Source organism: Macrotis lagotis, chromosome 7 (genome assembly GCF_037893015.1).
Source record: "Macrotis lagotis isolate mMagLag1 chromosome 7, bilby.v1.9.chrom.fasta, whole genome shotgun sequence".
Classification (NCBI taxonomy): Eukaryota; Metazoa; Chordata; class Mammalia; order Peramelemorphia; family Peramelidae; genus Macrotis; species Macrotis lagotis.
In genome coordinates, this window is record NC_133664.1 from 177,763,056 (window position 1) to 177,786,863 (window position 23,808).

Consider the following 23,808-nt stretch of genomic DNA (forward strand, 5'->3'; position numbering starts at 1 on the left):
GTAGTTTTAGGTCTGTCTCTCCATTGTCTATTATTACACGTGATTTTTATTGCATTATGATCTGAAACAAAGGATTCACTATTTCTGTCTCCTGCATTTGTTTATTATAAGATTTTTATGCCCTAGTGCATGCTAAATTTTTGTGTAAGTACCATGTACTGGAGGAGAAAATGATATTCCTTTCTATCCTCATACAATTTCTCCAAAGATCTAGATTTTCTAACACTCTATTTATCTTCTTAAATTCCTTCTTGTTTATTTTATGGTTAGATTTATCTAAATCGGACAGAGGGAGGTTGAGATCTCCCACCAGCAGAGTTCTGCTGTTTATGTCCTCTTGGAACTTATTCAGCTTCTCCTCTAAGAATTTAGATGTTATGTCACTTGGTGCATACATATTCAGTATTGAAATTGCTTCATTGTCTATGATAATTTTTTTGAGGTTATAGTTTCCTTCCTTATATGTTTTAATGAGATCTATTTTTTGCAGCTCTTTGTCAGAGATAAGGATTACTACCCCTGCCTTTTTCACTTCGGCTGAAGCAAAATATATTCTGTTCCAACCTTTTACCATTACTCTATATGTATCTATGTTTCAAATGAATTTCTTGTAAGCAGTATTTTGCAGGATTTTGTTTTTTATCCATTCTCCTCTTCACTTATATTTCATAGGAGATTACATCCCATTCACATTCAAAGTTAGGATTACTCCCTCTTTATTGCCCTCTATGTTAGCTTCCCTCTGTTTTTTTTCCTTTTTTTTAACTTTATCCATATACTCAAGTATTTTACTTCTGAATACCAACTTCTTCACTGTGTTTGTCCCTTTATATTCACCCCTCCCCATCTTTCCCCTTTACCTTTGACCCTTCTTCTTTCCCTTCCTTCTGTCCCTTTTCCTCCCCCTCCCCTTTCCCCTTTTAATATTTGAAATGTTAATAAGTTTCTTAACTTAACTGAGTGTGTGTATGTTAATACTTCTTTGAACCAGATTTGATGAGAGAAAGATTCAGGTGGTTTTCACATCCTACCTTATTCTCCTCTATTGAAATAGGTCCTATTTATCTCTTTATGTAATGTGATTAACCCCATCAAATCTCCATCCTCCCATCTTTATACTGCCCCCCTCTTTTTAAGGAGATATTGTTTTTAAATAATTCTGAGTCAAAGACAAGTCATGAGTGTCTGTTACTTCTGGTTAAATATGTTCTCTCTAATAGAGATAAAATTGTCAAAATTTATGAGAAGCTCCCAGGTGGGGATATAGCCAGGTTCATAGCAATTTTTTTCTTTTCCTTTTTTTTAACCTTTTTATGTTTCTTGAGTCTCCTGTTTGAAGTCCACATTTTTTTTTAATCCAGAAGGTGTTTAATACCCTTGTGGGTATTTTTTTCCATACAGAAAGTTGAAATGATTCATACAGTTCACCCAAAGGGGAAAAGAGCCCACAGTAACATAACTAAAGGTTGGAAATGGGTCCCAAGCTTCAAATAGCTATTTTCTAATCTGGTTAGTCTTGTGGTGGGAATGAGATGTGAAGCTTTGTATGCAATAATTCACCTTTTTCAAGAAGGTTCAGATAGTGTTTAACCTGAGAGAGGATATGATGTTCTCCAGCTACATGGAATATTAGAATACAAAACACAAATCTAGAATATTAAAACTGAATGGGACCCTAAAACATGGAATGTCAGATGGGGGAGCACTTAGAAGAGAGAACCCAGAACATAGAACATCAGAGATAGAAAGGGCCTTTACATTCAGTCAATAATAATGAAGCTAGAAATGCTAAGAAAGCACTGAGTCCAAACCTTACCTCAAGGAGTCTATAATGAGGCCCCTAAAGGGACCACCCGAGAGCTGAAGATATTCTCATAGAAATCAATCATCAGTTCTGTGAACAGGTTAAGAGGCACCAGGGCGTTGAGGGATGAGATTCCATTGGATGGACAGATTAAGTTCAGCCCAAAGACACAGGCCAGATTGGAGCCTGTCATTTTGTTAAAGATGCTCTCCTGGGATACCATGTGCAAGAAGCACATGAGATATTTGAGAACAGAATAATTGTGCTCTGGGAGGCCCCCCAACAATCTCCTTACAGCGGGTCACCCGCAGGCTACTCTACACCAATGATTGCTAGGATCTGTTCATATGCTTCAAAGGTCAGCAGTAGCTGTGGCAGCTCTCGAAGGAACGTCTTTAAGATGATGGCTGGGATATGGATATCACCATAGTCATCGAAATTCACAGGATTTCCTTGGTTATACAGTCTCTGGATCTCTTTGATAGTCTGCACATTGGCTGACTGACAGAAAAGGCCCTCGGAGTGGAGACCTTTGTCTTTGTCTTTCAGGTAGGTCACAGTCTCCTTCATGACTGGTGGGATGAGCTCACCTTTATTTTTGTCTTGGATATATTTCAGGCTAACAACAAACTGTTGGGTGGGTAGAGGAGGCCAGGGTCGGGGCATATTCACCAAGGGCGGAGGGAAGCCCAGCCTCAGATTCTGCAAAACTTCAACATATCGAATAACTTCTGGAGGAATCATCAGCTGGTCATACTTGAGATGCTCCTTCAGCTCACTTAAGTAATTGAAGTATGTCACCTTTTTCCCAAACTTGTGGCTAATGAGGGGCTTGAAAGTAGTCCACAGGATCTTGATGAAATTGGTTGGATGCACGATGTAAAGGGATTTCAAGTTTTTCTTGTACTTCCGGTCTAAGTCCTTGTAGGCGCTTTGAAGCCAGCTCAGAGACGGCTCGTTGCGGCTCGTCAGCCCGTAGTGGAAGTAGACGATGATGTAGTCGTTCTCTACATACTGGTCAAGGGTATACTTCAGGTACCCTAGGAGACGGCTGTGGTTGAGCTCATGACAGGGGGGTATTCGGCAGCAGCTGGAGGTGATGACTCACCGTCCTGAGTTGTCATCCCCTGCTAAGTGGAGGATTCCATGTCTGGCCACATCATAGAATGGATGGTCCATACTAAGGGCTGAGTCTTTGCAGGCTGGGGCAGGCACAAGCACCATCTTTGGGGCTCCTAAGGTGGAGATTTCCTTTTCTTTCTGTAATTCGATCTCTGCTAACGCTTCCAAGTCAGTCCCCACCATGTCAGCAGGCATCAATCCAACTGGGAGGTTGGGCATAGAGGTAAGGGGTCCCTCCTGGTCACCAGTTTGCTTTTCATTGGCCAGGCCTGGAGGGTGGTGGGGTGGGAAGAGCATGATCAGCCTACCTGGCCGAGCAGGTGTTGAAGTCCACATTTTCTATGAAGCTCTGGTCTTTACATCAGGAAAAGTTGGAAGTCTCATATTTCATTTAATGTTGATCTTTTCACATGGAAAGGAAGGCTCAGTTTTGTAGAATAGTGAATTTGTGACTTTATTCCAAGCTTCCTTGCTCTTCAGAATATCATATTACAGGGCCTTCAGTCACTTAATGCTGATGCAACCAGGTCCTATGCAATTCTTACTGTGCTTTCTTGATATCTAAATTGTTTTTTTCTGACTGCCTGCACAATTTTCTCTTTTATCTGTTAATTATGAAAGTTGGCCAGAATATTCCTTGTTGGTTGCATTTTGGGATCCCTTTCAGGAGGGGAGCAATGTCTTCTTTCAATAACTATTTTGCTCTCTGGTTCCATAATATTGGGGCAGTTTTCCTTCAAAAGGACCTGAAATATTGAGGCCAAGCTTTTTAAAACTCAATGTTCTCTGCAAACCGAATGATTCTTAAGTTGTCTCTCTTGAATCTGTTCTCTAGCTCTGTAGTTTTGTTGATGAGGCATTTAGGTTTTCTTCTATGTTTTTGAATTTTTTTGGTATTTTTTTAACAGATTCTTGTTGTCTCATGAAGTCATTAGTTTCCACAGATTCCATTCATCTTTTTAAAGAATATTCTTCTTCATTCACCTTTTCCAACTCCTTTTTGAAGGAGTTTTCCATTTGCCCAAATTCAACTTTGAGAAAATTATTTTCATTTTGCATTTGTTCAATTGCATTTTCCAAGGATTTTTTTCTTGTGGCAAGATGCTAATTTTCTCTTTCAAGGAGTTAATTTTCTCTTGGGTTTCTTTTCCCAAATGATTTTTAATTTTTTTAAAAAAATATTTTATTTATTTTGAATTTTACAATTTCCCTCCTCATCTTACTTCCCTCCCTCCACTCCCATAGAAGACAATCTGTTAGTCTTTACATTGTTTCCATGATGTCCATTGTTCTAAGTTGAACGTGATGAGAGAGAAATAATATCATTAAGGAAGAAATAGAAAGTATGAGATATAGCAATTGCATAATAAGATAACATTAGTAAAAACTAAAGGTAATAGTCTTTGGTCTTTGTTCAAACTCCACAATTCTTTTCAGTATACAAATGGCATTCTCCATTTCAGATACCCCAAAATTGTGTCTGACTGTTGGCTTTTTGGAAAGAGAAAGTCCATTAAATTTGATCATCACTCCCATGTTGTTGTTAGGGTATACAATGTACTTCTGGTTCTGTTCATCTTACTCAACATTAGTTCATGCAAATACTTCCAGGATTCTCTGAATTCCCATCCATCCTGGTTTCTAATAGAACAACAATGTTCCATCAAATACATATACTACAGTTCATTAAGCCATTCCACAATTGATGGACATTCACTCAATTTCCATTTTTTTGCCACCATAAACAGACCTGGGGTAAGCCCCAGACTCTCAATGCCACCCATGACACCTCCTCTCTCTGGTTGTTACTTGGAATAGAGCAGTTCCCACAGCAAAAGCATTCTGGGGCTGATCTTAGGTTAGTCTGGCTCTCATCCTGTCCCCACTGGCTGTCTGCTCTCTTCACTCAGATCAAATATGATCCTCAAAGACTATCCTTGAGGTAGATGTTCTTGTCCTAGCTTCTCTTTATTGGTATTGTCAATTGGATTTTTTTTTAAAAGAGATCTGTTTCATATTATAAATGAGGGAAGATCAGGAGATGTTATCACAGGACCTGTCTTCTCTCTGCCATCTTGACTGGAACCCAATTGAATTTTAACCTCCTTCTTGATCTATCCTAAGAAGTCTTTATGGGTTGCAGACCCATTCATATTATCCTCAGAAGTTCTCTCTCTCTTTCTGAGTTAAGGTCTTTGTCTTTGAAGTACTTGTCAATGGACCCTCCTTTCCTTCATTTTCCTAGCATCTTGTGTTGGGGAAGAAGCTATTTTGCAGACCTTTGGTGACTGTGTTTAGTAACTCCAAGTGGGTTGGCCTGTAGAGGGTGCTAGAGGCTTTCTTTGTCATATCTGTGACCTTGATTTGTTGTCCACTACCTACCCCCCCACTAGAGGTGATAGGAGCAGGAATGTCTGAATTATCCTTGAACAATGTAGACTGGGCCCTTGGGCTATAGAGTTAATCTTATTATTCACTCAGTACTGAGAGAGATCTACTGCCCCTACCTGAGCCTGGGGTGGTGCAGGTGGGGAGGTTGTTACTATATTTTTTTCTGGAAGGAGTCCCTTTCTTTCACAAGTATGTGTCTGAAGTCAGGAATTCAAAATCCGAACTGAGTTCTAATATGCTATGAGTTATAGTTTATCTCTGTGACCCTGGGTAAGTCATTTAGCCTAGTTTGCCTCAGTTTTTACATCTATAAAAGTGAATGGAAAAATGAATTAGCCAATTACTCCAGAATTTTTGCAAAGAAAACCCCATGAAGAATTGAATATGACTAAAATGACCATGAAACAATGTAACAGATTCATCCACTGAGTTTGGGTAGTTTATGATCTACATCTTTTCTCCAGTAAAGAAATTCATTTTTATGTACCTATCATGCTCCACTAGTTATGCTAGGTACTGGAGATGCACATGCAAAATAAAATAATCCCAGATTTATTCATTTCATTTCTTTCAAAATCCAGTTCTGGAAGGGGAAAATATTGAGGATTCTCCTCAGTGTTTGTTAAAAAAAGTCATTGTTTCATTTTTACTGAACTACTTTTGATCATACAATAATAGGCATAATGATATGTACTCACTGGAATAGTAAGGCTTAAAACATCTTGATTTTGGAGACGGACTGTTGAGAGAACATGATTTTTTGGTTCCTCTAAATGACCTTGCTATAACAGAATGACTTCCAGATCTCCTGACCAAAGCTGAAGAGCTTTTAGAAGAGTATATAAAGCAGCAGTGCTCACAGGGAAGGAGAAAGAAAATATTGTCCCTTCTAAATCCAGTTATTCTTTCAACATTCCATGTGAGTCATCACTAAAATCTGAATAGTTTAACTCATCTGAATTTTTGAATGTCCATTTTCTTTAATCATCTTATTTTTACTTCAGTAATATTTTCCTGGATATTGAAACCCTTTCTTTAACATATTTTCTTTCTGTCACACTTTTCAAATTTAAACAAAAATGAGCCATTGAGAGAGAAAAGCAGATTATATGTAGGTTATTATGAAGTCAATCACTATGATTCAATTATACATTCATACATACATACATATATATATATATTCATTTATTTATGAGACATCCTCATAATATAGATATTTATTTCATCTTCCTTACTTTTAGGGAGATCAATCAATGTCTTGCCTTGTATACTTTAGTAGTATGACAACTTGAAAATATCTGTGAGGCAATGCAGAAGCCTCCTTTAGTAACATGTCAAAAAACCATCATATTTTATGAGTTTAATCTCTTTCTTTTATTTCTAGTTTTCCCTTCCCTTTCATTCTCTTCTCTTTTATGTTTTTCCCTTGCCCTTCTCTTCCCTCTTTTTTCTTTTCACTCTCCAGTCCTCTCTCTTTCCTTCCTTCCCCAATGATTCATGATAGAATCCATAGATAATTTAGGTGGGCATCCTTGCACATCTTTTGACTGGCCTATTTCTGCCACGGTTTTTGAGAACTCAGAATTCCAATTACATCATTGGAATTTCCTTGTACCCTGTGGTAAAATCAAGCACAATTGGTCGAGAATATTTTTCTTTTCTTTTCTTTTCTTTTTCTTATCATTATTCAATGTTTTAAAAACTAATTTGGTAAGAATTTAAGGGGCCATTTCTGACTAATTTCTCTTTCTCAACACTACATGTATCTTATGAGTCTTGTATTTTATTTCTTGCATCAAAGAGGCAAGACATGCAGAATTATTTTTGGAGGAGGACATTAATGTACAAACCATTAAAGAATTATAATTTTTTTACTCTTCATTTTTTATTGATGTTTTATTTTTCCAAATACATGGCATGAAAGTTTTTCAACAATGATCCACATGGCTATGTATATTTTTAAGTTACAAAATTTCCTTCTATCATCCCTTCCCACCTCCCTCCCCTCAGTGGCAAATACTGGGGATAATATTGTACATACACATTTGTGTTAAGCATGATTATAGATTAGTTATTTTTGGCATAAGGAATTAGGATTAAGGGTAAAAAATATATAGGAGATTTTTTTTTAAAGTGAATGTAGTGTTCATCAGATTCTAAAGGATATTTGTTTTGTTTTATTTTGGTTTTCTTCCTCTGGATGGCATATTCCTTAGCAGGTCTATCAGAGTTGTCCTAGCTCTCTGAACTGCTCAGAGCAGCTGCATCCATCAGGGTTGATCATTTCACAATGTTGTTGTTAATATACACATTTTTCTCTTGTTTTCACAAAAGAATTATTCATCAATTTATGTATTTGCATATTTCAAAATCTTATTCATATTTTTGAGACAAAAAGTGATTTTTTATACTCTTAATATATTTGTATTCTGAACTTTCTTTCATCAATTTCAATGCATTTTCTAAAATGTTGAGTTTCAAAAATAGACTTACCACTTATTTTATTGATGTCCTGTGTCTGTAAGGCTTTTACTAGTTACATATGTTAATATTTCAGTGGAGCTAGCAATCTGTGTTATATCTAAACTTCTTTAGAAATTATTTCATACATTTGTTTCAAAAACACTATTTTTAACACTTAAGCTTGATTTGCTGCTTATAGAATTTTACATCTTCCATTGTTTTTCACTCATTCTTCTTAACTTCCTTCAGTTTGTTTCCTATTGTATGAAAACTATATGCATTAATTAAAATTATATTTCCCCTAAATATGTAAAAGATTAAAATATGATTTACAATGAACATGGATTGTTGTAAAGAATGTTCTTGAGACTTCTGGGGGGGGGTTGGAATGAAGCCAAGATGGCAGAGTAAAGGCAGGGTCTCCCATGAGCTCTGTCTCAAAGCAATTCAAATATCTTTAAATAATAAATTCAACCAAATTCTAGAGTGGCAGAACCCACAAAAGGACTGACTGAAACAATTTACCAGCCTAAGGCAATTTGGAAGATATGTGAGAAGGTTCTACTACACTGGGGTTAGAAAGAGCCCACAGTGCAACCTGGGTCAAGCCAGAGAGAGAAACAGCTTCAGCCACTGGGTTCCTCTCTCACTCTGGAGCACCCAGTCAATACAGGCCTCAGTGACAGACTTGTCCTAAGAAATCAGAATAGAACTGGGAAACCACTTGGTAGGGAGCTACCAACTGCTGCTTCCAGAGTGCTCAGCCCAAGGATGGTTCCAGTGGTTGGGGAATTTGCAGTTGTATCCTTACTATTCCTGAGGCAGGATTCTTGCTTTAACCATACTCAGATCCAGGTCACAGTCTGGAGTCCCAGTCTTAGGAAAAAAGGGAAGCACAATGTAGTTTACTGCCTGCAATAGAACAGGGATTCTTCTCTTGGTTCGGGGGCAGAAAGGAATTCTTTCATCCACAGACCAGAGTATAGGCCAGGGGAGCAATCAAACACTCTCATAAGATCTTGGAGGAATTGAGAACTTGCAGGTCCCTTGGAGATCTCCCTGAAAGCAGCTGCCAAAATCCTCAAAAGTTTGGGAGTGTGTCCTCCACCCTGAAATCAGAGGCCCACCTTATCAAAGAGTAAAAATCAAGGCATAGCCTGGGGCAAACAAGAGAAGAAAAAAATTTGACCAAAGACAATTATTTTGATCCTATGGAGGATCAAAATGCACACTCATAAGTTAACAAACTAAAAGTTTCTGTATCTAAAGTCTCTAAGGAAATATGGATTGGTCTCAGAAGAGCTCAAAAAAGTTTTTGAAAATAAAATATAGGAGATAAAGGAAGAAAAATGAGAGCAATGCAAGAAAATCAGAAAAATCATGTCAGCAGTTTATGAAGGACACCCAGATTGTGATGTCGTTTAATTTTTTTGAATAACAGTCTTTTTCTTTCCTACTGTTTACCATTTCTTGTATTTCTTGTGGATCCTGTTGGAAAATCAAATTTTCTGTTCAGTTCTGATTTTTCATCAGGAAAGGTAAAAAGTCAAATATTTTGTTAAATGTATATATCTTTTCTCCTGAAAGTATATGCTTAGCTTTTCTGGGTTTTTGGATTTTTGGTTGTAATCTAATCTCCCTTGACATCCAGAATATCATATTCCAGACTTTTTGATCCTTTAATGTTGATGCTGACAAGTATTTTGTAACCCTAACTGTCTTGCTATTTGAATTTTTTTCTTGTTGGTTTCCTGAAGCATTTTCCCCTTGACTGACAACAATATCACGTGTATTGGGTTCCCTTTAAAGAGGAGACTCATTAATTCTTAGAATCTATGTCTATTTTGCCCTCTGTTACCAGGATGTCAGGCAGTTCCATTGGATGATTTTTGGAAAAATGGAGTCCAAGCTTGTTTTATGATCATGGCTTTTAGGATGCCAAATTATTCTTAAATTATCCCTCCTGAATCTTCTTACCAGATCAGTTATCTGACTAATCCAATATTTTATATTTTCTTCTATTTTTTTATTTTTAAACATTTTATTCAACAGATTCTCAGTTTCTCATGTAACTATTAACTTCCATTTTTCCTATTCTATTTCTCAGAGAAGCACTTTCATCATTTAACTTTTGCATCTCCTTTTCCATTTAGTCAATTATATTTTCAAAAGAACTACCATCTTTTCCCAATTGTCCATTTGCATTTTTAAAAGATTTGTTTTCTTCTATCTCTTATGTTTGGAAGATGTTAATTTTCTCTTGCATTTCTTTTCCCAATTTTCCCACTTGATTATTTTTAGGTTTGTTGCAAGGCAAATGGGGTCAAGTGGCTTGCCCAAGGCCACATAGCTAGGTAATTATTAAATGTCTGAGGTCAGATTTGAACTCAGGTACTCCTGACTCCAGGGCAACTGCTCTATCCACTGCACCACCTAGCTGCCTGGCCCCACTTGATTTTTTAAAAATCCATTTTGAGCTCTTCTAAAAAGTCTTTCTGGACTGAAAACCAATTCATATTCTTCTCCATAACTTCACATGTAGCATCCCCTTTCTTTACTTTTCTGAGTTTATCTTTTGTCCATCTTTATCTCCAAGGTAGCTTTCAATGTATCCTCATTTTCTCTTACCTTTCTTCACTTTTAGTATTGCTACCTATCCCAAGGGCTCTTGTGTTGGAGAAGGGGCTTGATTCCAGACCTTTGATGCTAAGTACTCTATAGACTTGTAAACTGCCCTGGGTCATTGATGTTAGGAACTCCCAGAGGTTGATCAGTGACTTGTAAGGGAAGGATGAGAGTCTCTCTGTGATCAATCTGTACTAGGGATGTCAACTGCCCCATCCCTACAGTGGAAAATTAGTTTTGCACAGACAGTTCAATCACTTGGCTAGGCTGGTCAGGCTGGAAATTCCATAAGTTCTCCCAGTTTGAGGAAGTCAGCCATTCACTCTCATCAGGGGACTAAATCTGAGCTATTTGTTCAAAAATGCCAACAGCTTTCTCTCTGGATTGATAGTCAGAACTTGGGAACTCAGCCATCCTTGCTATTGGGAAAGGTAGGAATACCTAGGTCTGTCTCCTTGCTGTTTTCACCATGATGCCAGATCCTTCCCACAACTCAAAATGCCAGGTGCTCTTAGTTAGTCTGGGCTGCCCAAACCAGTTGAGAAGGCTGAATGTGGGTCCCTGACACTCTTGGTGAAGCTTTCCCTGTGCACTGGAGCTGCCCACTGAACAGCCAAGTCCTAATTCCAAAACCTCCACTCCAAAAGCAGAGGATCACTGGTTAGTTCCCCTGCCTCACTGTGCCACACATGGAGTGGATCTCTGCTCTGTGCTCCCCCTTGCTTCCGGCACCCAGAACAAACCAAACAAATGGAAGGTATTTTCCTCTGATTTTTGGTACATTCTGCCACTCCCAACTTAAAAGGTTTGATTAAGGTCAGTTCTGAGGGAAACAGTAGCACTTGCTAGAAGTCCTGATTTTTCTTGGTCATCTTTGACCTTGAACTTTTATTCTTTCTGGTGATTTTGTGATTTTTTTTCTAGTTTGATCAAATAATTTTAGGTGATTTATTGCTATAGCACTAAATAAGTAGATTAATTTGAATTGTGATTTTTATTTTATTAGCTCAGTCTACACATGAGAAATTAATATTATTCCAGTTATTTCTTTTTGATTCTTTTTTCATTTTTTATTTCTATATTTCTTATTTGATTTTTCTCCAGTTATGTATTAAAACATTTTAAAATATATTTTAAAAATTTTGAGTTTCAAACACTTTCTCTTTCTCCCACCACTAAGCCCTAATTGAAAAAGCAAGCAATTTGATATGTTATAAATGTAAAGTCATGCAAAACATTTCTATAATAGTCATGTTGTAAAAAAATTATGGATATAATCCCTCAAAAAGAGAAACCTCAAGAAAAACAAAGTAAATATAGGACATGTATCAATCTGTACTGTGATTCCATGAGTTTGGGAGTAGAACCAAGAGAACAATGTGCACGTTAACAGCAACATGATAGAAACAGCTCATGTCAACAATTCAGAGAGCTTTATTAGACCAACTATGGGCAATGGTATCCTCATCTAGTGGAAGAAAAACAAAACAAAATAGAACACAAAATAATCCCTTTATAATTGAACACTGTATAAAAAGTATCTCTTTCCCTTAATCCTAATTCCTCATACCCACAATAACTAAACTGTAAACATGTTTATCAAAAATATGTATGTACAATGCTAACCTGACTATTCACTGCAGAGGTGAAGTGGTTGAAAAGGTAGGGTGGAGAGAAATTTGTAACTTAAAAATATACATGTGCATATGGATGAAAATAAGTCATATTTTTTTAAAAGGGGATTCCATCAGTTCTTTCTGTAGGGATGCATAACCTTCTTCATCATGAGTCCCACGAAGGAATCTTGAGTCACTGTATTGTAGAGAAAAGCTAAATAATTTGCAAGTGATCATCTATAATAATGCTGCTTCTTTGTACACACTACTTTAAAATTGCATCAGCTCAAGTAAATCTTTCCTAGTTTTCTGAGAGCATTCTGCTCATCATTTCTTTTAGAAGAGTAGAATTCCCTCATGATCATATGCCACAATTCATTCAATCTTTGCCCAGCTGCTGGGAAGCCCATCAATTTCCAATTCTTTACCAGAAGAAAAGAGTTTCTATAAATATTCTCATCTATCAATTTATCTACCCATCTGTCTATAGACATATATAGAAATGTGTGTTACATATAAGTGTATGAGTTTATTTGTTTGCCCTTTTAGTTTTGTGGCATTGCTTTGTCAAAAGGTATGCATAATTTTAAAACCCTGTGGTCATGATTCATAATTGCATTAGAGAATGGCTGAATCAGTTCACAACTCTAGCAATAGTGCATTAATGACTCATTTTCCCTAAGTCCCTTCCAACATTTGTCACTCTCCTTTTTCTGTTGTAATAGTCATAATAATAAATATAAGGTAATATCTCAGAATAATTTTAATTTTATCAATCAGTAGCAATTTAGAAAATTTTAATTTTATAGATTTTTTGATATCCTCATCTGAAAGCTGTTCATATTTTTGATCATTTATCAATTGGAGAATGAATCTTTGTAAATTTGTGAAAAATTTATACAGTTTTCTGTATGTTTCAGAAAGGAGAGCTTTATCAAAGAAACTTGCTTCAAAATTATTTTCAGTTACTATTACTAATTGTATTTCCTTCCATCCTATACCACTGACCCCAATTAATTCCTTTTATTGACATTATATTTATCCAAACACATGTTATCAAAGTTTTTTTAACATTCATCAATATGCATATGTATATTTTTAAGATACAAAATTTCCTTCCAACCCCCTTCCCCTCAGAGGCAAATAAACAGTAAGGTTAATTTTATAAATCCACATTTGTGTCAAACATGTTTACAAATTAATCATTTTCAGTATGAGAAATTAGGATTAAGGGAAAGAACTACATAAAAGATATTTTTTAAAAACTGAATGTAGTGTTCATCAGATTTTGAAGTTTTTTGTTTTGTTCTGTTTTGTTTTACTTCCTCTGGATGGGTATAGCATAGTCCGTAGTTGATGTAAAAGGGTTACCCTAGCTCTCTGAACTGCTGAGAGGACCTGCATACATCAAGGTTGATCACCTCAGAATCTTGCAGTTAATTCTTTTCTCTGACTTCTATTAATTCTTCTTTCTCTCACCTTTCATACTGAACTCAAATGTGTTTAGTTCTGACTACCTCTTCACCAAATTTACCCTTTCTTCCATCAATAGTCTTGATATAATTCCCATTCCCCTCCTTTTTTCCACTAGGGCAAAAGACGTTTTTATCTTCCCAATTGAAAATTTATGTTATACTCTATTTGAGGCAATTCAAATCAGAGTTAAGTTCACTCATCCTCTCTCACCTCACCAACAGCTCTTTCCACTGTGAAAGCTTTTTCTAGCCTCTTATATATGAGATAATTTATCTCATTCTACCTCCCCTTCTCTTTCTTTAGTACATGCTTTTTTGCCCATTAATTTTATATTTCATCCCTTCATGCTTGTGCCTATATATATGTGTGTGTGTGTGTGTGTGTCTATATACATACATACATACATACATACATATGTGTATGTTTGGGTTTATGTATATATTCATTCGAACTGCCCTAATAAAGAGAAAGCTCATGTAAATTTGAAGCATCATCTTTACAAGTAAGAATATAAACAGTTCAATATCAACTACCTTATGATTTCCCTTTCCTGTTTCTCTCTCTCTCTCTCTCTCTCTCTCTTTCTCTAGCATTCTTATCTGCCCTGGAATGGTGAGAAAGGAGAAAGGTCCTTGTTTCCTTGCAGCAGCAAGCTTTCAAGCTCTGGTATGCTAGTATTCCTCCTTACCAGTTAGTGACAACAAAGATCCATGCTTCACCTGATAGTATTGGCAATGTATCAAGTTTAATCTGTTCATATATAAGGCTTACTGGGCAATATTAGATAGACACAGCTTATAATTTTCAGGAAAATTCCATAAATTTTTATGCACTCTGCTATTTCTAATAAGAATAAGTGCTGAATTCCTTCAAAATATTTTTCAACATCTAATTAAACAAGAATATTCTTGTTTTCTTTTAACTTTGTTATTTTTAAAGTCTGTTATGCTGTATAAGTTGAACCAGGCCTGATTACTGGTATGAATCCAATTCAATCTGTTTATGCCTTATCCTGCTAATAATTTTTTGTAATTTCTCTTTTATATATATATATATATATATATATATATATATATATATACATATAATTAATTAATTATTTTTTCACATTATTACAATAATCTTATAAAAGTAAATATAATCCACATCCCCTTACAAAGATAGAGAAAACTCAAGAAAAATAAAATGAGAGAAAAAAAGTGTATTTCTTTTTTTAAAGAAATATTTTTATTTATTTTGAGTATTACAATTTTCCCCCATTCTTGCTTCCCTCCCCCACCCCCCTACAGAAGGCAGTCTGTTAGTCTTTACACGGTTTCCATGGTATAGATAGATAGATAGATAGATAGATAGATATAGATGTAGATGTAGATGTAGATTATAGATATAGATATAGATATAGATATAGATATAGATGTAAGTATAAGTATAGGTATAGGTATAGGTATAGGTATAGGTATAGGTATAGATATTGATCTAAATTGAATGTGATGAGAAAGAAACCATATCCTTAAAGAAGAAACATAAAGTATAAGAGATAGCAAAATTTCATAATAAAATAACAGGGTTTTTCCCCCCAAAATTGAAGGTAATAGTCTTTGGTCTTTGTTCAAACTTCATAATTCCTTCTCTGGATACAGATGGTATTCTCCATCACATATAGCCAAAAATTGTCCCGGATTGTTGCACTGATGGAATGAGCAAGGCCATCAAGATTGATCATCACTCCCATGTTGCTGTTAGAGTGTACAATGTTTTTCTGGTTCTGCTCATCTCACTCAGCATCAGTTCATGCAAATCTTCTCTTCAATTCAACAACCAGGGACAATTTTGAGCTATTTGCAATGGAGAATACCTTCTGTATCCTGAGAAAGAATTAAGGATTTTGAACAAAGACCAAAGACTTTTACTGTCAAATTAGGGGGGGAAGCATTATATTAATATGTAATTTTAACATCTCATACTTTATTTTTCTTCCTTAAGTATATAATTTCTCTGTCATCACATTGAACTGAAATCAATGTATAATACTGAAGCAAGGTAAACACTAACAGAATGCCTTCAGTGGGGGGTGGGGGGAGGAAGTAAGAATGGGGGAAAATTGTAAAACTCAAAATAAATAAAATATTTCTTTAAAAAAATATGTTTTCTCCATTTGCTACTGTGAGCTATATTTCCACTTATCCTATTCCTCCCCACTCCAAATATTCTATTTTCTCTCTATTTTCAACCTGTCCCTCCTCAAAAGTATGTTGTATCTGACCACCCTCTCCAGAAATCTTCCCTCTCTCCTATCATCTATATTCCTCTCTCCTCCCCCGTCCCCTTTCTCCCATCTCTTTTTTTTTCTCTAGTGTAATATAGATTTCTATAAGCTATCCAGTGTGTATGTTATTTCCTCTGACACACTTCTGATGACAATGAAGGCTCATTCACTTCCCCCTCACCTTTTTTTCCCTTCTATGGGGATGCAAAAGCTTTTTCTTCCCTCTTATGAAATATCTCAGTCCATGCTACCTTTCCTTTTCCTTTCTCCCAGTACATTCCTTTTTGCCCTCTAATTGCATCTTTATAATATCTTAGATCTTCATATTTAGTTCCCTTGTGTTATTTGTCTATATATGCTCCTTTTAATTGCACAATTAAAGGAGAACATTCGAATGAGTTATCAAGGGACGGCTAGGTGGTGTAGTGGATAAAGCACTAGCCTTGGAGTCAGGAGTTCCTGGGTTCAAATCCAGTCTCAGACACTTAATAATTACCTAGCTGTGTGGCCTTGGGCAAGCCACTTAACCCCATTTGCCTTGCAAAAACCTAAAAAACAAACAAACAAATGAGTTATCAATATTATCTTTCCATGCAGGAATAATAACAGTTCAACATCATTAAATCCCTCATCATTTCCCCTTCCCATCCAATCTCACCTGAGACCTGTACTTGAAAATCAAACTTTCTGTTCAGCTCTGGTCTTTTCAACAGGGACGTTTAAAAGTCCCCTATTTCATTGCATATCCATCTTTTAACCTGACAGAATATGCTCAGTTTTTTTTCTGAAGAATTGATTATCAGTTGTAATCCAATCTCTTTTCCATTCTGGAATATTATATTCCTAGCCCTTAATAAAGATTCTGCTAATCCTTTGTAATCTTGACTGTAGCTCAATGATGTTGGAATTGGTTCTTTCAGACCACTTGAAATATTTTCTCTTTGACTTAGAAGTTCTAGAATTTGACTCTAATAGTCCTGGGAGTTTTTATTTCAGGATCTCCTTCAAGAGATGATTGGTGGATTCCCTAAATTTCTATTTTTATCCTCTGTTTCTAAGCTATATAGGCAATTTTTCTGGATTATCTCTTGAAAAATGAAGTCTAGGCTCTTTTCCTGGTCATGACTTCCAGGTAGCCCAATAAGTTTTCTATCTTGGATCTGTTTTTCAGGTGAGTTCCAATGAGACATTTAACATTTTCCTTCTAGTTGTTGTTCTTTTAGTTTTGTTTTATTGTTTCTTGATTTCTCCCAAAGTCATCAGTTTCCCATAGGTCCATTCTATATTTGAAGGAATAATATTTTTCAGAGATCTTTCAAATATCCTTCAGTCAATTCTGATTTTTTAAGATATTTTTCTACTCACTGACCTTATGGACTGCTTTTTTTTATTTTACCTAAACTGACTTTTAACATGTTATTTTCTTCAATATTTTTTGTATATCTTTCACTAAGTTGCTGTTTTGGTTTTCATAATTTTTCCTGCATCACTTTCATTTCTCTTCCCAATTTCTCCTCAACCTTCCTTACTTGATTTTCAAAATATTTTTGACTCTTCCATAGCCTGTGACCAATTCCTATTTTCCTTGAAGGTTTTGGAAACAGAAGCTTTCACTTTGTCATTTTCTGTGTGTATAGTTTGATCCTCCATGTGTCCAAATTAATTGGTTATGGTCAAATTCATTTTATTTTCTTCTTTGCTCATTTCCCCAGTCTTTGATCTGATTTTAAATATTTGTTAGGCTGAGGCTCTGCTTCTAGGGTGGAGGTTGTTTGTTTTGGATCTCTTTCTCAGGGAGATTGGTGGATTCTCTCAATTTCTATTTTGCCCTCTGCTTCTAGGATATCAGTGATATTTTGCTGTAGGAATTCTTTAAAAATGACGTCAAGGCTCTTTTCCTGATCATGACTTTCAGGTATTCCAATAATTTTTAAATTACCTTTCTAGAATCTTCTTTCCAGATCAGTTGTTTATTCAATGAGATTTTTCATATTTTCTTCTAATTTTTTACTCTTTTAGTCTTGAAGTATTGTGTCTTGACTTCTTGTAAAGTCAACAGCTTCCTTTAGCTCCATTTTATATCCGAAGGATTTGTTTTCCTCAGAGAGCTTTCTTATCTAATTTTCCATCTGGTCAATAGTGCCTTTTAAAGCATTCTTCTGCTCAATAACTTTTTGAACTGTTTTATCTATTTGACTTATGCTGGTTTTTAACATGTTATTTTCTTCAGCATTTTTTTGCATCTCATTGACTAAGCTGCTGACTTCTTTTTCATATTTTCCTTGTATCTCTCTCATTTCTTTTCTCAATTTTTCTTCTATCTCCCTTACTTAATTTTCAGAATCTTTTTTTGAGCTCTGTCATAGCCTGAGCCCAATTTCTGCTTTTCTTGGAGTCTTTAGAAGGAAGCAGAAGCTTGTACTTCCTTATCTTCAGATTGAGTATTTTGATCCTTCTTGGGATCATAGACAATGTATTTCCAATGGTGTTCCTCTTTTATTTTCTGTTTACTCATTTCTCCAGCCTGTGACTGGTTTTGGGTTGCTTTCTGAGCTTTTGAGTATTATTGGGACACCTCCCCCCCACAAGGATCACAGTGTCTGAGGCTCTGTCTTCCCTCCTGGTCTGTGAATGACCACAAGTGCACCCCTCTGCCAGGGGGCTGAGGTGGGGAGGGGAGTTCCTGTTCTATGTGGGTCCTAGACTGTGATCAAGATCTGAATGTGGTCAGAGTCCCAGAGTTCTGTTCTAGGTACAAAGGACAGAGCTCAGAAGTCTCTCTCCACTCCACTACCATTGGTAGACTGAGCACTCAAGGTTCAGTTGCCTGGGGTCTACTGCTTACAGGCTCTGCCTGCTTCCGTTTCCTGGATCTGGGCTGCCATGCCACCTTGCTTGCTGAGTGCCCTGAGGGCTGGGCTTCATGTGTTTGCTCTGACAGAAGTTCCCTCCCTCCCCTGCTGCTGATCTTCCAAGTTGTGCCCAATACTCATTGTGCTGTAGGTCAGGAAACTGTCCCTGCTGCTGTGAGCTGAGGCTGCCAGGTGCCCTGGGATTGCCTCTAGGAGGCTGAAGTTCCTTCACTCTGGCTGACCACCCCTCTAACCTGGTGGAGCAGAGCCTTTCCACTATTTTTCAGGTTACCTTGGTCTGGAAAATTGCTTCACTGGATCCCTCTGTGAGTTCTGTCTCTCAAAAATTTAGTTAGAATCACAATTTTATGATTTTTGAAGTATTATGGAGGAAGCACCTAAGAAAGGCTATTCTCCTGTTGCCATTTTGCATCCTCCCCAATTCCTGCAAAGTTTTTTGAGACTCTCACTGCTCTTCTAACCTGTGTCTTGGTCTTTGAATGACCACAAGCACTCCCCTCTGCCCTTGAACCATGAGAATACCTCCTCCACTATGAAAAAAATGAGGTTCCAGATTGTGATATGAATCTGAGTATGTGAAAAGCTCCAGCAGAGAGAACTCTGCAGTCTCCTGTGCTCCTCATCATGCATGAACTGGAAGCAGCTGTTGGGTCACTTTGCATTTTCCTTTTCTGCAGAACTTCCAAGTTGTCCTTGGCAATCCCTGGGTTGTGAGGTCTGGAACCACCCCATTTTCGTGGATCCAACAACCCCCAATGAGCCAGGTGCTATGGGGTCTGTGTCTGGAAGGCTGGAGCTGATTTTCAATTCTACATTGTGGGCTGGGCTGGGCTGTATTGTGACCCTTTCCAATCCCAGTAAAACAGACCCTTCCAGAGGGATTTTCCAAATTGTCTTGGGGCAGAAAATTGTTTTACTCTGTCATTCTGGTCTTTGTGACAGGAAATTCTGGAAGTCCCCTATTTCATTGAACATCCACTTTTTTTCCCCTGACAGTATATGCTGAACTTTTCATGGTAGCACATTCTGGCTTGTAATTCCAGGTCCTTGGCTCTCAGAAATATGTAATTCCAGTTCTTCTGATCATTCAGTGTTGAGGCTGGTAGGTCCTGTATTAGTCTGGTTGTGGTCCCTTTATATTTGAATTGTTTTCTTTTTTACTATATGTAATATTCTCTCCTTTCATTGCTGGTTCTGAAATATGGCTACTACAGTCCTTGGAGTTTTATCCTGGGCTTCTTTCCAGAGGGATTCTGTGGATTCCTTTTTTTAAAATTGATTTAAGGCAATGGGGTTAAAAGTGATTTGCCTAAGGTCACACAGGCAAGTAATAAGTGTCTGAGCTCACATTTGAACTCTGGTCCTCCTGACACCAAGGCCGGTGTTCTATCCACTGTGCTACATAGTTGCTTGGGTTCTATGGATACTTTCAATGGTTACATTGTTATCTTGTTCTAGTATATTTAGACAGTTTTCCCTTATAATTTCCTGCATAATAATCTTCAGGTTCTTTTGATGATCCAGGCTTTCTGGTAGTCCAATGAGTTGTAGATAGTCTCACCTGGATATATTTTCCAGTTCATTCATTTTCCCTAGAAGGTACTTTACATTTTCTTCAGTTTTCTTCACCCTTTCTATTTTGTTTGATGGAATATTGTAGTATTGTATTCTTGTAGTCTAATTGTTCAATTCTAATTTTTAGGATTTTATTTTCTTCAATTATCATCCATGTTTCCCTTTCTAGTTGGTCATTTTTACTTTTAAGAGTTAATTTCTTTGGTCAATTTATCACAGTTTTCCTGCATGACTTTCATTTCTTTAACCCATTTTTCTTCTTCCTCTCTTCTTTGGTTTTCAAATTCTTTTTTATGCTCTTCAATGAGCTTTTGTATTTGAATCCAATTTATAGACTGTTTTGACACTTCCCCTGTGATTGATTTTTCACTGCTTTCTTCTTCAGACATGGCATTGCTGTCATCTTTGACTGTAAATTAGTTTCATATATATATAGATATTATAGATATAGACATATATAAACTACATATATATATATATATATAAAGAGAGAGAGAGAGAGAGAGAGAGAGAGAGAGAGAGAGAGAGAGCTCTTTTAGCTTTTCTGTTCATTTTTGTTGTTTTATTTCTGCTCCTGGCGTATATACAATATAGATCCAAGCTTTTATTTTCCTGGGACTTGGGTTTGATCCCAGGCTTGTTGTTGGTCAACATGTTGCCTATGTCATCCAGGCCTTGCCTTTGCAGAGGTATTTTAAATTTTTTTCACTTCCTTTATGTCCAGGTTCTGATTTAACAGCAGATGGTTTCAAACTCAGGCCTGTCTTTTACCCTGGTTTTTCAGGGTTCAAACTTTGTTTACGTTTCCTCCCTGCTGGCTTGCTATTTAGCTTCTGGGAACTCTGTTATTATCAGGCTATTGAGACCTGAATTCCACTATCTTTGAAAGTCTCTTGCTTGTTTCCCCTGCTCTCTTGCCTCCTGGACTCTTCCCCTTTCTCCCCAAAGAGACAGACCTTCACAGAATATCCTCCATGATGTCTACTGTTGAAAACTTCTTTGAATTTTCTATCTTTCCCTGGGAGGCCCCCGCGCAGCCTGAGCTGGGCACCAGGCTGGACCGAGGCAGCTAGCAGAGGTGGAGCCTGCGATGGTATTGCTCCCTCTGGAATCCATGACCTTCCAGGATGTGGCTGTGAACTTCACCCAAGAGGAATGGAGGCTATTGGGCCCTGCTCAGAAGGAGCTTTACAAAGTTGTCATGCTGGAGAACTATAGGAACCTGGGCTCTCTGGGGTATCCTGTTTCCAAGCCAGAAGTGATCTCCCAGCTGGAACAAAGGAAAACCCCATGGATGAGTGACAGAGAAGACTCCAGAAAGCCCTGTCCAGAAAATTCATACTGGAGAGAAACCTTACAAATGTTATGAATGTGGGATGGTCTTCAGAACGAACACACAGCTAAATTCCCATCAAAGAATTCATACCGGAGAGAAACCTTATGAATGTGGTGAATGTGGGAAAACCTTCAAACGGAGCACACAGCTTACTTTCCACAAGAGAATTCATACTGGAGAAAAACCTTATCAATGTAATGTATGTGGGAAGGCTTTTGCCCAGAGCACCCATCTTACTTATCACCAAAGAATTCATACTGGAGAGAAGCCTTATGAATGTAATGATTGTGGAAAAACTTTTAGTTCCAGTATATCCCTTAATTCCCACAAGAGAATTCATACTGGAGAGAAACCTTATGAATGTAATGAATGTGGGAAATCTTTTAGACACAATTCATCCTTTCTTTACCATCAGAAAATTCATACTGGGGATAAATCTTTTATATGTACTGAATGTGGAAAAGGCTTCATCCTCCGAACACAGTTTACTTCCCAGCAGAAAAAAACATACTGAAGAGAAGTTTGTATCATTTATGATACAGTGAATTGCTTATTTATCTCCTAGATACTTTGTAGTACAAGGCAGTATTAATAACGTTGGAAAACTTTTAGCCAGAAAACACACTTTCCTTGGCACTGTAAAGATTTTCAAAAGTATTATTTTTTAAATTCAGAAAACTTCCAGCAAAGTGCATACATTAGTGAATACCAGAAAAGTAATTAATATAGGAAAGGCTTTAAACATTGATCACTATTTACATTAAGAGAATTGTTGAAAGTGAACTTTTTGGATAAGATAACTGACTCCATGTTCTGTTTTCACCATTTTTCTTTATAACTGAAGGACTAGCTGTGATGGGTGGTTTTCTTTAAAGTCTTATTTTCCTCTACTTGGTACAAAAAGACTTAACTAGGGAAAAAAAAAAGACTCACTCATCTTTGGAATGTGTTCCTCCATTGTCTAGACTTACAGTTTCCTTTGATTTAGTTAAACTAGCTGTACTAACCAGGACACCTATTCTCCCAATTTATAGTTTCCTTAACAAGTATGTTTTGTCCTTTGTATCATCAGCTGCACATTAATGAATAGCCACCTTTCTTTTCCTTGTTTCTTGTAATATATAGATATTATTAACTGAATTGTGGATGACACATATTCTTATCAACTGCTTGTGGGGTATGTTGCTATCTATGTGTATGACAGAACCCATTTCTCTGATTCACCTGGCTTATTTGCAGTAGCTAGTCAAACTGAAGAAATTTTAGAGGGACAATGAGATGATATAGTGAATAGAGTACTGACTACAGAGGTAAAAGGACTTGAGTTAAAATCCAGCCACAGACACTTACTGTGTGACCCTGGATAAGTCACTTAATCCCATTGCCTCTCCCCATCCCCCCCCAAAAAAAAAGAAAATTCAGGTCATGATTTTTGACAACTCTAGCTGGGAATGGCTAGTTTAATCTTCACAAATCTTTATCTCTACATACTTTCTAACTATATAACAGTGAGTTTGCCAATTTGGGAATTGGAAATAGGGAATGGAAAGGGTGATCTAGTTATAATTTGACACTTTTGTGCTTCATAGTAAGAAATCTTCAGAGACAATTTAGTGTTTTATATATTTTTATATTGCATGGTCTGGTTTTCTTTTATTCACCTTTACTTGGTGTCTTGGCCAATCTCCCTATCTAAATTCTTAGTTAAGTTTCCTGTCTGGTCTAGTCTGGTATCTAACACTAAGATGTTTTTGGGTCTGTATGTTCCAAACTTACGCAATATATAAACTCTACTAAACTGTATAAATCTTTCAGTGTAAGAATAAATAAATATTTCTAATATTGGAGTTCTCACATCTATTGAATAAATTAGCAGAAAAAATATAAAAAAGGGTGTTGTTTTATTTTCTGTTTTATTTGTTTTGTTTTGTTTTCTTTTTCTTCCTCTGGTTGGGGATAATATAGTTCATAATTTGCCAAATATGGTTATCCTAGCTCTCTAGACAGCCAAGAAGGATTGCTTCCATCAAGGTTGTTCATCTCATAATGTTGATGTGTAAATTATTCTCCTTGCCCTACTACCTTTGCTCAGCATCAGATCCCATAAGTCATTCAATGACTCTCTAGAGGCCAGCCATTTATTTTTTCTTATAGAACAATAATATTCTATAGTATTCATGTACCATAACTTGTGTAGCCATTCCCAAATTGATGGGCATCCCCTCAATTTCCAATTCTTTGCCACTCTGAAGTGGCTGCTA

The 23,808-nt window shown here is 36.7% G+C and overlaps 1 pseudogene; it reads right to left on the reverse strand.

Moving 5' to 3' along the window:
- Positions 1-1,826: 1,826 nt before the first annotated feature.
- On the reverse strand, positions 1,827-3,160 carry LOC141493183 (rho GTPase-activating protein 8 pseudogene; annotated as a pseudogene).
- Between the last annotated feature and the right edge of the window lie 20,648 nt (positions 3,161-23,808).